The sequence below is a fragment of the Mauremys reevesii genome, linkage group 4 (genome assembly GCF_016161935.1).
Source record: "Mauremys reevesii isolate NIE-2019 linkage group 4, ASM1616193v1, whole genome shotgun sequence".
In the NCBI taxonomy this organism is placed as follows: Eukaryota; Metazoa; Chordata; order Testudines; family Geoemydidae; genus Mauremys; species Mauremys reevesii.
Window position 1 is genome coordinate 74,566,926 of NC_052626.1, and position 17,477 is coordinate 74,584,402.

Here is a 17,477-nt window from a genome sequence, read left to right on the forward strand (position 1 = left end):
GCATAGAGTACAGCCCCTCATCTTTAATATGGAGGTGCAGCCTGTATCTGCAAGGTCCAAGTGGACCTTAGGCCTGTATGCTCTCTAGGCAGGCTTTGAGCTACATGCAAGGTATGGGAAACTGCACTGCATCATAGAACTCCAGGGGCAATACTTGGGCCATCCATCCATCCATGTACTTACAAGTCTCTCATCTCTGTAATATCTGAACACCCTCTTTCAAGCCTTCCCTGAGGTAAGAGCTATGGCCCTACATCCACAGTAGCTGATGATCACAAAGCAGTTGTATCTGTTTTCCTACGGCAGGTTGAGAAAAGACAGAACTAGAGGTAATTAAATAAAACAGAGGAACCAGATTATTTATTTTGAAGTAAAATGTGTCTTCTAGGAAGAAAGTCCTTTATTTGGGCAAATCTGTAAACTGTTTATCAGCTTAAACTCATTATCTTTCCATATGGTCTTAGCACTGTGGTCTTAAAAAAACAAAACGAAACAAAAAAACGGGTATACACTAGCTGATGAAATGTCATCTGCTAGCATTTTTTTCAATGACATTAAATTAGGAACCTAGCCACAAGTGAAGGGCTACCATAAGGAAAGTCATAATATTTTAATTATGGAAGGATCCTACATAAGGCAGTGAGGAGGAGGGGGAAGAAAGGTGAAGGAAAAGCAAATTCATTCACAAAAAACAGAAAGCCATTTAACTCACTTTTCCATCTCTAGTATTTATTTATTTTTTGGCAAGAGACTTCAGAATGTGTAAGAGAAGGCAAAGCTACCGATAATAAACGCACATCTAAGTATGGCACAGCTCTGCTTCAAACGCTTACAGTACTCAACTTCAGATATATTAACCTAAGATAAAAGGGTGCTAGGATGAAAAATACTAACTCTGACAGCAGTAAGGACCCTGTAGCTTGTTCAGCCATAGCTCTGATAGAAATCCAAGAATCCAGCCCGTTCTGATGCGTGAAGTGCAGCAAGTTGGCAAGCCTGAATGATGAAACTAGGTTACACAAACACAAAATCAGCCACCATCATCTGTTAAAGGGACTAGCTCCATGAAATAAGGCAATTTTAAACCCTTCTCACTCCTCTATTGACAGGCTATAGTTGAACATAAGCTAAAGTTATTGATTCTTCACAGTCACTATTAAGCCGGACCAAAGGTTCAACACAGGACATTAAACTTAACTATCTGAACTGTCAACTTGGCTACTCCAAAGAGTAAGAAATTGAAGTCACAGTAACAGATGTTGCTCTTGTTTTATGAGCTGCACTGTTATGCTTGGTTACAAATATTGTTTCTGTTCTTAAAAACCAACCTAAAAAGCTGCATGTATGAAATAATGATTTGAATGAAACACCACACACACACACACCTTGGCAATGGAATTAAAGATAGCTCAGCATTTTCATAAGCACACGATTCCTGTTTCCCTTTCCCCCCAGCTCCACCCCAAAAAGGATAATACAATTCAACTAGCCAAAAATGAGATCATCTAAGGATAGAGTTATTAGATGCTTTCAGCATAGAAAAAAAATGCAAACTCCCAGATCCTACTCCTCCTTCCTGAAAAAAATCATCAGCCCCCTATTATCTCCCACTTTGGAAAATTAAGTTGCAGTGGATCTGTTTGAGGTTTTTTGGGAAGAGGAGGGTTTGTGGTCTTCCCATGATATTTTACTCTCACAAAGCTAGAAAATAAAGACCTTTTCTGTAAATCACAGAGGAAAAACTGGACTCTGTCACCTGAATCCATTCTATCCCGGTATCATTTCATGAATCGCCTGCAAGTACCTGCTATGCAAACAGAAATCCAATTCAAATAAACCTTTAAAGGCCCAGTGCTGCTCCCACTGACTTGTACAGGAATGGGCCTCAAAAATGCATATTTTGTTTGGATCTGTACTTTCAGGGGTTATTTTTCCTCAGGTAATTGACGACAGTGGCTAATTCGGTAACATATTCATAGCACACAGCTCACGCTGCTAGATGATTCACTGCCTAGGCTCCCCTTTGCAGAAAATGTGGGACCGTCAACAGAAATAAAAAATAATAATTTTCTGGCAAATTGTCTTCTACAGTATTCCAGTGGCATCCAATAAAAATAGTACATTGGCAGCAATAAATAACAGAAATATTAACTGCCTTTAAGGGTTTGTCACACATTTAAATAATTTTATCAACTGTGCAAAAGTACTCCAGAGAAAGAAGCAGCTGTGAGAATAATATATGTTTTAAAATAAAGAATAAGGAAAATACCTACTTGTTCTAATGGTAGATTTTTTCAGTCTCATAATTTGTATACTTCTAGGGAAAAGAAAGAAAACAAACTTTGTTTTCTTCTGAAAATGTTAAATGACCCCTTAACCAGAAAAGACTGTAAAATACATTGTGCCACATTCTGTTACACTGGTATAAAACTATAATAATTCCACTCACTTCAGTGAATTTACCTTGGATTTATATTGGTGAAATTGAGCTCAGAATCTGGCATTATCTAGCACTCAGAATTATCTGACAAGCCACTTGACATTCTACAATACACTTCCATTGACCCTCCTTGGTAGTTACTGACTATTAAGTGAAATACGTTGCTAGATAATTCATTCCATTAATAATACTATGTGTTTAAATGTTCTCTTATGCTATAAATATATGCAATATACAGTCTCATCTCACTAATGACTGGGGAAAGCACTGCAAAGGACTAATTGTTATTAATTACCAAGCAAGCAACATTTAAAAAGCAAGGATGATGCATCACAAAATGTCAGTTCATTTATTGTGGCAACTGTCGTTAACTTTTTTGGTGATAAAACTTCATACTATAGTAGCAAATACCCTGCTGTGCATACTGATCACATCAGACTTCACTAAAAGCATTCTTTCTGCAATTAGATATTAGATTTTCTTTTTTTGAAAGGCTGCCTTTAAATTATATTTGAGGATTACCAAATTTGAATTAAACAGTTCCTACTGTACTGAAGTCAGAAATCTGGGCAACACTGACACTTGGATCGTCAGAAACTTCATGTGTTAGCATGACCAGAAATATATGAATAAGTAACAGAATGTTCCAATTTCTTTGTAACTCTTGAGAGAAAAACGCGTTCAGCAATTCCACTGGAAGTAACAAAAGCACACGCAGAGATGATAAAGGTAGCAATCCGTGTCCATACCCAGCTTGAAGAACAGACAAAAGAGCTAAATTCAGCTAATATGAATGTGGCCCTGCCGGTCTTGGTACACAAGAGTTCTCCCACCGGGAACCCGAGCTTGGAAAGAGGTGTCACCATCACCTTTCTGTTGTTACTGTCAGACATGGGAAGGAAACAGATGGGCAACTGCAAGGGAGGCACCTCTGGCCCTTCAACCTCAGGAAACTTACAAGCCCCTGCAGCCCAGCATCCAACGCACAGGCACCTTCTTCTCTCTCCTCTACTGGGGCAAAGGGGGCGATGAGCTGAAGGAACACCCCCCCCCCCCCCACGCCTCTGGCGAAAAGGAGACAGCACATCGCTCCTGTCTGCTTTTCCCGGTTCCTCTCACCCAGCCCAGGCTGTAGCCACCCGAGTGACCCTAGGGCAACCTCCTTCCCAGCTGGGGTTGGATTTGTTCCCTTGTCCCGAGGCAAAAAGAGGGCGCGGGGTGGTACAAAGGAAACACTGGAAATGTCCGAGACAGCAGCACCGGGGAGGGGGGGGGGGGATGTAGAGCAGCAAGCCGCGAGGGGAGAGGGATGTATTGAATGAAAAAGGACCTCAGCGAGGGACGAAGGGCGCCCCAGCGGGGGATGCTGAATGGAGCAAGGAGGAGCGGCAGCAGCCCTGGTGTCTATTGACTGGAGCAGGACCCCGGGAACGGTGGGCGTGAACTGGGGCAGGACGGAGGATGGAGAGGCGCTCCGGGGGTGGGGGTGAATGACTGGGGCACGACTGGGGGTGGAGGAGGAGAGCAGCGCTCAGGGGTGTGGGGTGACTGGGGCGGGGAGGGAGGAGAGCCGGGCTGTGGGGTGACTGGGGTAGGCTGGGGGAAGCCGCGCTGTGAATGGGGCAGGACGAGGGGTGGAGGGGTGATAGAGGCGCGGGAGGAGCTGCGCTCTGGGGCTGTGGGGTGACTAATGCAGGCCGGGGGTGATACGGACAGGACGGTGGCGGGGAGTTCCGGGGGTGTGGGGTGACTAGGGCAGGACGGGGTGTGTGTGTGTGGGGGGGGTGATACGGACAGGACGGGGGGCTCCGGGGTGACTAGGGCAGGACGGTGTGTGTTGGGGGTGATACGGACAGGACAGGGGGCTCCGGGGTGACTAGGGCAGGACGGTGTGTGTTGGGGGTGATACGGACAGGACGGGGGCTCCGGGGTGACTAGGGCAGGACGGTGTGTGTTGGGGGTGATACGGACAGGACGGGGGGGCTCCGGGGTGACTAGGGCAGGACGGTGTGTGTTGGGGTGGTGATACGGACAGGACGGCGGGGGGGCTCCGGGGTGACTAGGGCAGGACGGTGTGTGGGGTGATACGGACAGGACGGGGGGCTCCGGGGGTGTGGGGTGACTAGGGCAGACCGGGGTGTGTGTGTGGGGGGGGTGATACGGACAGGACGGGGGGGCTCCGGGGGTGTGGGGTGACTAGGGCAGACCGGGGTGTGTGTGTGGGGAGGGGTGATACGGACAGGACGGGGGGCTCCGGGGGTCACACCCCGGGGCCCGGGCAGGACCGTGCGAACCGGGGCCGCCCTTACCGTCCGGCAGCTGAGACAACTTTCCGAAGAGCTGGAGGCGGCGCCTCTCCACAGGCAAGGGCGGCGGCGGCCGGCTCACAAGTTGCAGCGGGGGCTCTCGGGAGGCGCTGGGCTCCGGCCGCCCGGGCTGCTGCAGGAAGCGCCTCTGGGCTCCGTTCAGTTGCAGCCGCTCGGCTCTGACTCGCTGTGCGGATCCCGTGCCCAGCAACCTGAGAGAGCCGGAGTCGCCAGCTGCAGCCAGCTCCACCTCCCCGCCAGAGCCCCCTCCCCTCCGCTTCCCGGCTCTCTTTCTTCTTCCCTTCATCGCATTGTTCCCTAAGCCCCGCACTGTGTAGACACGTCTCTCACCTTCTCCTTGGATTCGTTATTCCTTCACTTTCCTGCTCGGTGTTTCTCCTCCCTCCGGTGACCTCCTAAGTTTCTTTTCCTCTCCGATCTCAAGTTTTTCTACCCCTCCCCTCTCCGAGAACTTTATCGAGGTCCTCCCAACCCACCTGTCTGCAGGGTCCCAACCTCAGGGTAAATTAAGGCTACTCCCCACCCCAGAATCCCAACAGGGAAAATGTAGTGAGCACATCTTGGGATGGGGCATCAGGTTCACCCAACGGGCTTTACTGAAGCTCCAGTCTCCTTTCTTCGGATACACACCTTGGGGTACGAAGGACTGCCACAAAGGTGGGAGGAGAAAGCGTCCTAGGCGATTAATTTCATCCCTGATGTAACTGATGTAACTGCCCCTGAAGTCAGTTAAATTACACTAGGTAACTCACTGGTGCTGGAACCCAATGCTGATTGTGCATATATTAGCACTCTGCTTATAGGCGTTTGTAGCGTCATGTTCCCTATTGGTCCATAAGTTACATCATAAATCAACATGCCTTGCAGTTTGGGAGCACAACCCAAAGGTAAGAGTAATGGGATTATAAATTAGGGGTCAGCAAGTGGGTGCAGTTGCTGTAATTCCAGAGATGGTACAGATAGCAGAGGTGTAGCAGGATTTCTTATCTCAGCACACTGTGACAGGCTTCCTTCACTCCAACATCCATCATTCATTTTTTGGTTTACAGTAGATGGCAGAAGTGCCTATCCGGGGTCCCATTGTTGTAGGTACTGTCCCCACATAAAATAAGACAGATACTGGCCCAAAGAATTTGCAATATGAATTCCTGATCCTCCACATTGTCTGATACAGGCAAGCCCCCATGTTCACATGGAACCCCGTTTACTTCCATAGGTCTCCATACAGGCAAGGGGGTCCAGGCTCTCAGAGCTAAGAGGGACAAGATGCAATAGGAAAGTGTAAGAACACAATGGAGAGAGAATAGGAAGACAAGTACATCTGGAACACAGCACCACGTATATGTGTAGAATGTGGAAGCTTCACAGGTTACTGGGAGTTTTTTATGTTGTTTTTTTTTCTAATGTACACACACCATTTAACAAATATGGCCCCCAAATCTACTGCTGGCTAATCGCAGAGCAAGACTACAAAACTGCATCATCAGTACTTTTTGCTTTTCTCTTTATTATACTTATCTTGGTTCTATCACATTATTTCAAGGATCCCACATTTTCTAATATTTTGCCATGTGGTTTTCCATTTGTATTTTGCGGTGACACAAACACACTATCCACTCTTTGTGGTCTGGAGGAATGGGACATATGTTAGACACAGGATAACAGCTTCATTCCTCAGTTGCTTCCGTTACCCAAGGTGCCATCATGTAGTTTTCCAGGAGGAGAGCTTGTACTACAGAGCATGGATCTTTCGGTCCAAGATTATATTCATGTTCTCCCCACTATCTCCTCATTTTAAACAGTTCCACTTTATGTAGACAATCTTCCCTTCTTCTTTAGGGAGGTCCTCAGCACATTGCAGCACATCCTACTGATATCATAGTTCGGAAATTACCTTGGAAAAGTGTATAAAAAATAAGCAGATGCTGGATTTGTATCCTGATTCTGGGGGCCCCATTATTCAAATGCACTAAATTAAATGTAACCTCAGTTTTCAGAATCTTGTATGTACTCACATAGACATAATGACCCTTGTACCATACAATTTAGGGGGCCATTACTGAAACATAAGCTCCCAGAGTTTAGAGACTTGAAAAATGTTTCCTCTGTCCTAAAGTTATTGGTTGTGACTCCAGTTAGGGCTGAGCTGCGTTTTGCACTTAAAGCAGGGTTTCAGCCTCTGTTATGTATGAAGAATACAATGCATCCTCTGCAAATTTAAACAAAACCCATTTTACCAGCTATAATTAAATATGCATCAGGGACATTTTGCCTGTTTTTGTTATTACAAAGGTAGGTGATTTATCAGCCATCTAAAATCTCGCACGAAATAAAGTTGGATGGTTTTGAATCCATCCTGGCACAAATCACTCAGCCAGCCTTCTCAAGGCTACCACAATCTGATCAAAAGCTCTTGAAGTGTGCAGAGCCACAATGCTCTCAGTAATGTGAATGATCTCCTTCTCCCGCAACACTCCACTATAGAGCAGATTATCTATTCTGAATAACCTCTCCATTGTCTAGCTGATTAATTTCAATTTTTCAAACAAATTGCAATGATAGGACTCCAGAAATAAAATGGACAGATTCATCTGGGTAACTCCATTGACTTCAGTGGTGTTATATGAGGGCTGAATTTGATCCCATGTGTAATTCAGAGCTCACAAACCATTTCCTGTGTGTGCTTCATGTCAGTTCCCTACTTCTCACATCTCACCTTCTCCTCTGCCTCTTTTCCCTATTCCTATTCCCCCACCTGTCTCTCCCCTCTGCTTCTTTCTGCCCCTTGTCTCCCCCACTTCCTGTGCCTCCAGGCTTCTCTCTCTCTCCTCCTATTTCCTCTCATTATTTCCACAGTCTTCTCTAACTTGCATTAAAAGCATGAGAAGAAAAGACCCAACTCCAGTCCAGTTTGTTTGTGGTTTCAAGTACTGACTGTGTACTGAGCACAGCTCAATGCCTCTAGGCCAATAAGCAGAAGGAAGCAGCCAGGCTTCTGCTTGCGGGAACTTGACTATTAGTCTTTTGTCCAGACTGCTTCTGGAACTTGCTTCAGCTACCTTGCTCAGTGGTATTGAACATTATTCGTAACTGTATCATGAGTTTAGTGAACATACAACACTGTAGAGAACATACAACAAACAAAATCTCTGCCTCAAAGAGCTTCCCACAAACTTTTCAGATTTGATCCTCTAAAGTTGGGCACCTAAATAAGTGACCTGATTTTCCAAGGTGGGGAGTCCCTGCAGCTCTGATAGAAGCTACATCAATCACTATTGTAGATCATTTATCATCACTCTGTTTTCCCAGGGCCTCTCCTATCAGTCCCCGGGAAAGTGACACAAGGGACAGATGATATTCCAGTAGCAGGGGGTTTGTTCAGACGTCATCATTAAATTCATAATTAAAACTCTGCCAGTGTGTGTTCCATCCCTTGCTCTGTTTCCCCAGGGTCAGATGGAGCGACTGTGAAGCTGGAAAACTCATAGCCTTTTTTATTTTTTGTCTATGGCATAATTCCTATTTTTACCTTTGAAGACAATTGACTCTATGAAGAATACTCAGATACAAACAGACATTACAGTTTTGCTAAACAAGTTTCTTCCTCCCCTTCCTTCCCACTCTTTTTGAAGCTGTGATATGAAACAGAAGAACTCCCAGGAACCCTTAGAACCAAAACTCCATAAACAAGGATTGAATGAATCCTTGGACTCAGCTCAGAAGAAAACTCTTAAGAGAGCAGTGTAATAATTTCAACACTCTCTACTGAAAGGATACTCTCAGAATAAAATGTATTTCTTAAAAACTATGGCCACATCAATCTCATTAACAATACCACATGCTGTATATCATTAAAGTGAAAAAAAATAAAAACTAATTTTCCCTTTGCCATTTCTGCTGCTTGCCATTTATTTTCCTAAAATGGAGCGTGAGCAAAAAAACAGGATTTCAAACAGCATTGTCCTTTGAAAAAGTTCCTCTCGAGATCCACATCTGAAGTTTGAAGCTCAGGCTCATCAATACTTGTTGCACTTGCTAGGCTTGGAAACTGTAATTCAACTGCTCAGTTTCCCTTCCCATTTTCCCTTATTGTTTACAGTCAAGACTGGGAACCCATTGCGCAAACACATAGTACAAGAGTGAACAATCTTATCTAAGATGAAACAGACAAAGAGCGGGAGAAAGGAAGTATTATGATCCCCATTTAACAGACGGGAAACAGACAGAGATCTGCAAAGCCCAGATCTGCAAACATATTTAGGTGCCTAATTCCCACTGATTTCAGTGATTTGCCCAAGATCACAAAAAGTCTGTGGCAGAACCAGGAAGAGAACTAAGATCTGAGTCCCTGTCAAATACCTTATTCATAAGGCCCTACTTCATTTGCGATAACGCGGAAATTGCAGATGCCGCAATATTAGGCTTCCACCACAGTTTTTATTTTAATTAGCTTACTTTGCACGGTCCACAATTTTGCATACATTTTGTGGTTTGCAACACACACTTTTTCCCCATTAGTACATTAAATAATCTTGGAGAATTTGGGGATTCACCTGCAGTTCTACAGTGTTTTCCAAAGTTAGCAGAGACAGCAAAGTGGTCACTATCGATCTTGTCTAATTCTGTGGATGCCAATCCTGCAGTATCTCAGTATGGATGAGTATCCACAAAGCAAAAATGGGGCATGAAGGAGACCACTGTAGCAAAGTGTACTGCACATTGAATGCATGTAAAATGCAAATGGCTAAAGTGACTGAACTTGATTTCAATAGCAATTGTGTTAAGATATTTAGTCTTCTGAATTTTATATTGTACCAGTCACTTTTTTTTTAATGAATGTAATATAGTTGAACCAAATTGTCTGGTTATCATAACAGTTGAGCATTTATATCATTCCAGCAATTTTTTTCTTAAACAAATAGGACTACTCTGGCTTTTCAAAATTACTGCTATTAATAAAGGTCCATTATTATTTTTCTGTGATTTTCCATGTCTTGTCCACAACTCATCTGCAATTATTTGAAGATCATCCTGCGATACAGGTAGGGCCTTACTTCCTCTCACTTTATGGTGCTTCACTGCAGTTGCATTGGGCTTCCTAATATGGAAGAAGGTGTAAATACTTTTTAAAAACTCTTTTTAAGATTACATTTAAAATCCTGAAATGTCTATTCTCATAAGATTTAGTAAAATACTTTTCTCCTTTTAAAAAAATAAAACACACAAACAGCTTTGGGGATTACTGTTCCTTGAGAGACTCCCATTAAATAGCACTTTATTGGATGATTGTAGTTTTTCTTACTAGGAACTACACAGAGGGAAAGCACTGTTACCTACAGAGAAAGCAATAAATGCTGGGGCGAGGGAGAGATGGTTGAAAACTTCACTTCTGATAGCAGCGGTTAGACTGTCACCCAGTAACTTCTATCAACACAGCCAATTGTGCTGAGATAACTTGTTAAACATCTGCTGAGAACATATGGAACCCTCCAGGGGGAGGCAACTTGACACCATCCAGCCATGTATTTCACCTCCCACTCACTCCCTCCAAAGAACCAGTCAAAGCGAATGACCTCAGGAGTCCTATGTTCCAAGGGAAGCCTTGACCATACTGGAGGTAATAGCTTCCCAAGTACCAGGCTGGAAAAGCGTCCCTTCTAGGCACTTTCTTCTGTAGCAACTGAAGCATGCACTGAGTATGAGTGGAGGAGATGGGGAAAGTGGCAGGTTGTTCAAACTCACTCAAACATCACGACACCTATTTATCTATCTGTGTTCTTATGCCAAATGGAGTTTGCTGATTGTCATCTGGCCAACAAAGCTATATGTTCACAGGATTCCTTAGTCTGCAAGGGGCTTCAGCATCCCATAATATTATGCTGCATAAAGTGTGCCATTAAAAAATACTCTGCTGCCTTGCACTTTGTGTAATCACTCACAGCTGTGAAAAATGAAAACAAGTCAGCTGTAAAATACATCAACCAGTGTAAGTGAATGGAGGATTGTGATTTATACCCCCTTTGCACAGGTGTAAATGATAGAACAAGGAGCAACATGGGACAATCTGGCCCAGAACACTGTGAAGTTGTGTTGCAGCCTAACCAACACACTATATGTAAATACCTCCCAGAGTTTTTCATGTTCAGAACAAAGATTATCCAGATCTGGACCCAGCTTTTGAGGTCTGAGTCCACCTCCAGTGACAGTGCTGCTAGTGGAGTTGTAACACTGCCACAGCCCAACACAATTGACATGATTCAACACTACTTAGCAGCATACAAACCTCCTGGACCTTAGTAAAACTGCAGAAGCTCAATTGCTTTTTCTTTGATCTCAAAGGCCCTTAACATGCCCTGTGTACATAGTAAGTTCTGCTTTTATGGTTACAAAAGGGTGTCTTGCATGTCCTTAGGGCACACACTTTGGAAAATGAAGCTGTTTGGTTCTGACACTGTGGCATGAATGAGGATACACACTTGTCCTGTGCTTTGAAGTCAATTTACAATGGACTATATGAAGTTTTGTTATTTTTAAAGTTGTGTTACTAATAAGTTAGCATTCTCAGTGAATCCTATATACCTGCTATCACTTAACCAATGTCTCTGCAAAGTAGGTGGTATTGCCCCATTTTTATAGTTGGGGGAACTGAAACCCGGGTGTGTGAAGTGACTGGCCCAAGCTACAGAAAGTGTCAGTGTCAGGTTTAGAACTCAGGGGCTCCTGCCTTCCATGCCTATGGTCAAGCTACAAGAGTATTTCTCCCTCTTACTAATTTTAAGAATGTGGTTCCCGCACCTAAATATGAGGGTTGCTTTGCTAGCTGAACATCAGTGAGTTGTAGTGATTGATATATCAATAGGTTTTGTTTAGTCAGGAGAAGTGGATTCATATAGGCTAGTGCACAATACAGATTTGAGCCCTACAGATCCTCTTATCTGATCAACACTTGCTGTGAATGCTTAACTACATTGTAAGTTAGAGGCACTTTTTCATATCAGGAAGAGATAGATGCATTGAGGGCTAGAGCCAACTTCATCCCCTGTGTAACTCCACTGATTTCAATGAAGTAATGCCAGAGATACATTTAGTTTTCGTTCCTATCTGGGATAAAGGTACAGTACACACTCATCACTAAAGATACAAAGGAAGAGAAAAAAAAACCTGTCTTCCTGTCTCTCACTTTCTCTGAGACATCCTCAGAATAGGATCAGAGCAGTTTTAGATTATAGTGGGTGAAACTCAAAGATTCTGATGTTCTATTCTCATACACATCCCTAAGTATGTTTGCTTCTCCGAACTATGAAATGGTTTAGTGTACCAATCACTTCCAGAGGTAGTCAATTATTTTTTGTCAAGGTCCAAATGTCTTGTTCAAGATATAGTCAAGGTCCATACTCCAGAGAAAATAATAAAAAAAACCAACAGCAGCAATAACAATAATAATATGTTAGCAAAAACATTTCAGGGTCCATTCAAAAGTATTTGGTGGTCCAGATTTGGCCTGTGGTCTGCCTATTGACTACTCCTGCTGGAAGCATGTCACGGGCTTTCTGGCAGGGAAATCCCAGGGCTTCCAGTCAGGGGCGGCTCTAGGCACCAGCAAAACAAGCTGGTGCCTAGGGCGGCAAAATCTAGGGGGCGGCAAAAGGCTGGGGCCCCAGCTCATCCTGCCGCTGCGAGCCGAGGAGCGGCCCGTCCCCTGCCGCCGGGGGGGGGCGGCAGGCTGGGCCGGCGGACCTGCCGCAGTCATGCCTGCGGGAGGTCCACCGGAGCCCCGGGACGACTGGACCTGCCGCAGGCATGACTGCGGAGGGGGCGCTCGTCCCGCGGCTCGGCTGGACCTCCCGCAGGCATGACTGTGGCAGCTCAAGCGGAGCCGCCGGACCCGCGAACCGTCCGCAGCCGCGGGAGGTCCAGCCGAGCCACGCGGGACCAGCGGTCCCTCCGCAGTCATGCCCGCGGGAGGTCCGCTGCTCCCGCGGCTCCAGGGCGCCTCCCGCGCATGACTGCTTGGGGCGGCCAAAAAGGTAGAGCCGCCCCTGCTTCCAGTCTTGCTGGAAACAACCACCCCTACCCTCACCCCCGGCAGCCTTTCATGGCATATTTTGACATTTGGGCTTCTGGCCCTGGCCTGAATGAAGAGAGACAGAGGTTGTTGTGAAAATATACAGATACCAGGAGAAATATTAATTGAACATTTTTGAACATCAAGAAAGGTTCAGTCAAGTAACAAGCAAAAAATTTGGAAGTGGGTGGAAATTCTATCCAAACCACTTTTCCAACCCTAATGCAGCCTCAATCACTCTTGCATAATATAGGACAGAGGGAAATAATGTGACAGTCTCCTTGATTAGCTCATCCCCTCCCTTATTCTTTTCTGTCTCTAAGGGTATGTCTTCACTACCAACGTTAAAGTGCTGCTGCGAAAGCACTTCCATGTGGCAGTGTAGTCGCGGCCCCAGCGCTGGGAGAGAGCTCTCCCAGAGCTGTAAAAAAAACACTCCCACAAGGGGAGTAGCTACCAGTGCTGGTGCACTGTCTACACTGCCACTTTACAGCACTGAAACTTGCAGCACTCAGGGGGGTGTTTTTTCACACCCCTGAGTGAGAAAGTTTCAGTGCTGTAAACTGGCAATGTAGACAAGGCCTAAGTCACTCTGTAGGCTCTCCGTTTCTCCTGCTTTGTGTGCGTGTCTCTCATACGACCTCTCTCTCTCACCTGCTTTCTCCTCTCTCTTCCTCATGCTATGACTGTCACTTTCTCACTCCCTTTTTGTGACTCTGTCTCGCTAACTTCCCCTTTTCTCTCTCTGACTTTTTCTCCTCATGACTCACTCCCCTCCCCCATTCCCTCTGTGACTCTCTCTTTCTCTCACTCTCTTTTCAGTCATTCTGGCATTCTTTACCCCCTCACTGACCACACTCCATTTTCACAGCTTAGAACATGAAGTGCTGAACATAGTGGCCTGGGGGAACGACCAGTAGCATGAGAGCAGAGCTGGGGATGCTCCTTTCCAGGAAGCAGACAAGGGAGGGAAGAATATCAGGAGCCCTTCCATACAAATGGCTAATCATGTTTTTTCCTCCTGACATGCATCTGGGCCCTGAAGCACTGAGCTCAGACCTGCACAGGGCCCCAGGCTACACTCCTCTCGGGGACACAAAGCACACACCTGGCCTTAGGATGGGCAGCTCCAGGGGATGCTGTCACCGTCCTCCATGTGTCCCTTTCATTCATATGGTTGTCTAGTTGCCATGGTTACCCTTTGCTTTCATCTGGAAACCATATCATCATCCAATGCTCCTGTGGATTCAAAACTAACCAGGGCCCCACGGGCAGGAACCAAGTAGATACAGTGATCAGAGGCCAAGTTGGGGGAAGTCTAGCAAACTCCTCCTCTCCCTGCTGCTGTGGAGAGCATAGACCATTACACCGCACTGATGTCAGAGTTCATGGGTCTTTCCCTCTTCCCTCTCACATTCATTCACATCTGCCCAGGGGCTTATTCCACAGGTGTCCACGAGGTACCCAGGATCCGATCATGGGGCTGAGGGGAGCAAAGCTCCATCCAGGGCACCAGGAATGAGGGAAGCAGAGCCCCATTTCCATTTGGGATACCACTGTGACAGGTCATTCCATATTCTTTATGAAAATATGCTTATGATATGAATATGACATAACTGAGATATCCTTTATGCAAGATGGCTCACATGAGATATCATTGGAAAGGTTATGATTTACTGAATGTGATTATCCTATTTGTATGCATGTATCATTTCTGTATCTGAAATTAGGAATATTGACTATGTATATGTATTTCAACTATGCTAATTTGGGTGACGCCCACTGCTAACACTTCAGGTACAACAATGGAAAAGCCAGACAGGGTGGATGGCCCATCAACAAGGACAACAGACTGTGAAAAGCGTGGTCTTCCTGTGGACTCTCCATACTACCCCTGACTCATGGACGCTGTGATACTACAGAGTCAGGTGGTCTTGTCACCTGATACTAAAACATTACCTGGGACTTCTTGTAACTTTCCACTGTAAGGGAAGGGTCAACCTAGGGAAAAAAAGGACTCCCACCTTATGCAAATCCTGTTTAAGGGTGGGGATTGAGGTAATCCAGGTCATCAGTTCTCCTCTGCTACCCTGCCCAAGATGACTGCTGGAAACAACTAAGACTTAAACAGGGGGAAAGAACTGGACCCAGGCTGGAAGGGTGTCTGGCCCGTGAAGATTATTAGAACCACATTTAGGGTGAGAACTTACATGTAACCAGTTTCTTTAGTGTATTAAGCTTCGTTTGTGTGCTCTGTTTTATTTTCTTAGTAATCTGCCTTGTTCTGTCTGCTACCTCCTTAACTACTTAAAATACACCTGTTATAGTTAATACATTTATTTCCGGTTTATAATATAACCCAGTTTATGTGATTTTTAACTGGGGCGAGGGAGAAGTTGTGTACACCCTCCTCCACATTGAGGGAAGAGGCGAATTTCATATAATTTTTGGATTCTACTCCAAGGAGGGTGGGGATGGACATCTGGGGGCTGTGGCAAGCCCCTTAAGCTGAGCCTGCCCAGAGCAAATCTCTGTCTCTCTGCAGCTGGGTGTGTGCTTGGCTGGAAAAGGCTGAGGAGCCTAGCCCAGCAAGACCAGGTAAAAGGGGGCCCAGGCTGGCAGAATAGTCTGACTCAGTGGTGTCCCAGCACACCAGGTGACATCCCAGGGGGTCCAGCCTGTCACCATCACCACAAAGGTGTTTTCATTTTTAAACAAGAAGGCGGCGGATGGGATGGAATGCAGATGGGAACATGGCTGTAGTGGCAGGGACTAAGGAGCAGTGGGGGCCTTCCAGTGTGGCAGGATAGGAGGAGATGAAGAAGCTGGGGCCTACTAGAAGAGTCTCACATTTCCAATCAGCAGCTATTTCCACTCTGCTTGTTTCTCCCCTGCCTGCCAGGGAGAGCAGGTGTGGCAAGGAGGCATGAGGACAGACAGGCAAGGCCTCACTCTTTAACCTGACAAAATGAGGGCAAATACCTCTGGCACAAGCAGAAGCACATTAGAGAGGATGGAAATGGGAACTCTGGCATCCCTGGAAGCCAGACACTGAAATGAAAATAAAGCAATAGGAGCTGAGAAGCCCCCAGTGTTGACAGAGAAGGTGGTCCCCTTCTATTTGGGCTTCACCACGTTCCAGGGCAATAACCAGCCAAAGAAAGATGAGACTCCCCAAACCAAGGCCCTGTGCCACAGGCCAAGAGCAGCCTCCCTTCACCTGAGCCAACGGCTTCACTAATGTGCAGTGTGCATGAGTCACTACAGACTCTTCACCTTTCATCAGAAAGAGGAGCAGAGCTCTATGCAGTGGGGTCTGCAGAGACAGAGGGGAGGCGAGCTATTAAGACCAAAGCCTAATGGTCCCTTGCATGAGGTAGGGAGGGGAATAAAACATAATAAAAAAAAATCATCACCTGAATTTTAATCACACCCAGGGGACGACATGAGATTTAATACAAAACATTACACAGCTGCTTTGTTACATGAGCTTAACTTCATGTAACAGGATGAATAAAAAATATTCCCACTCCAGGTTTCTGCAACATTCCAGCCCCAGGCAGTGGGAGTAATGGGCATAGAACAGGGAATGAGAAAGGGAGATGAGCTGGAGATATTTTCAAGCTCCGTGCGAGTCACCCATCCAGAGCTGGGCTCTGACACAAATCTCTGTCGGCATTATCCAATTAAGAATTAATCTTTAGCTAAAGTGATCAGTGCTAGATCTCTCTGTGTAGACAGACAGACACAGAATAAATGTTAAAGCTAATGTGGGCTGGCTATTCAAGGCATCTTGGAAAGCAACAAGCTGGGATCGGATTTCCTAGGTTTTGCTGATGTTGCACTAAGAACCCGGGCAACTAAAAAAGCCTAGGAATATGTCTGTCTGAGGAGAGACTCACTTTTGAAATTGCAATTTGGAACCCCCCCGTCCACCTCCTCAGTTGCACACAATGTTTTGACAACATGCAGAGAGAGCGTTTCAAGGACTCCAGGGAGGGAAATTATGAGACGGCTGTGAAAAAAGGCCAAGGGAGCAAAACAGCGACTCTCCAGCTCTCTGAATTCTGGAACCCAGGATAAGCTGCTATGAAAACACTCAAAAGTCTGGACCTTCGTGATGAGACCAGCTGCAGCAGATACCAGAAGAAGCTGTGAGCTCCATGAACATTGGTGGACTCCATGCCATGGCCTGTTAAAGTTACCAAGTACTTAGACTCAAATTGATTTACAAGAATATCATACTGAGAAGTAAACTCATTAGCTTTCATGCAGCAGTATTAATATGCAGCCCTGACAATTATTCTCCCTGGTCATCCCCTCAGCAGTGGTTTCTTAGTATCCAGTGCAGTGCCAAGGTACAACTCAAAAGCACACCCCATAGGGGCTATAAAGTAATCAAGATCCCCCTATTTCTAACAGAGTGATCAGAAATGCCTGATTACTTCCTGCTATCAATTCAGGCTGTGATCTTGTTAGCTCCTGTAAGCTAAAGCAGTCTAGGCCTGCCTAATTCTCTGATGGGAGGGAGACCTCCAAGGAAAAGCTAAAGCACAGCAGGAAGTGGTACTGGTGACAGTAGGTCTCACTCTTCCCTTTAAGGCAAAAAAGAACCCACTGCTTCAGTGCAGCGCTAGTGGTGCTC

At 45.6% G+C, this 17,477-nt stretch overlaps 1 protein-coding gene across 8 annotated transcripts in view; it reads right to left on the reverse strand.

Annotated features, from left to right (window-relative positions):
- TSPAN18 (tetraspanin 18) overlaps positions 1-17,477 on the reverse strand; it is a 223,270-nt gene that overhangs the window by 177,153 nt on the left and 28,640 nt on the right. The window contains exons 1-3 of one of the 8 annotated variants that reach the window (XM_039538224.1): positions 5,098-5,320; positions 4,750-4,958; positions 2,274-2,317 (exon numbers count right to left, since the gene is read on the reverse strand). The exons of 1 other annotated variant lie outside the window; for it this stretch is intronic. The gene's annotated coding sequence lies outside the window, so the exon portion shown is untranslated. Of the gene's footprint in view, positions 1-2,273; positions 2,318-4,749; positions 4,959-5,097; positions 5,321-5,397; positions 5,565-17,477 lie in introns of those variants that run through there. 6 more of the 8 variants (XM_039538221.1, XM_039538225.1, XM_039538220.1 and 3 more) reach the window with 6 other exon arrangements.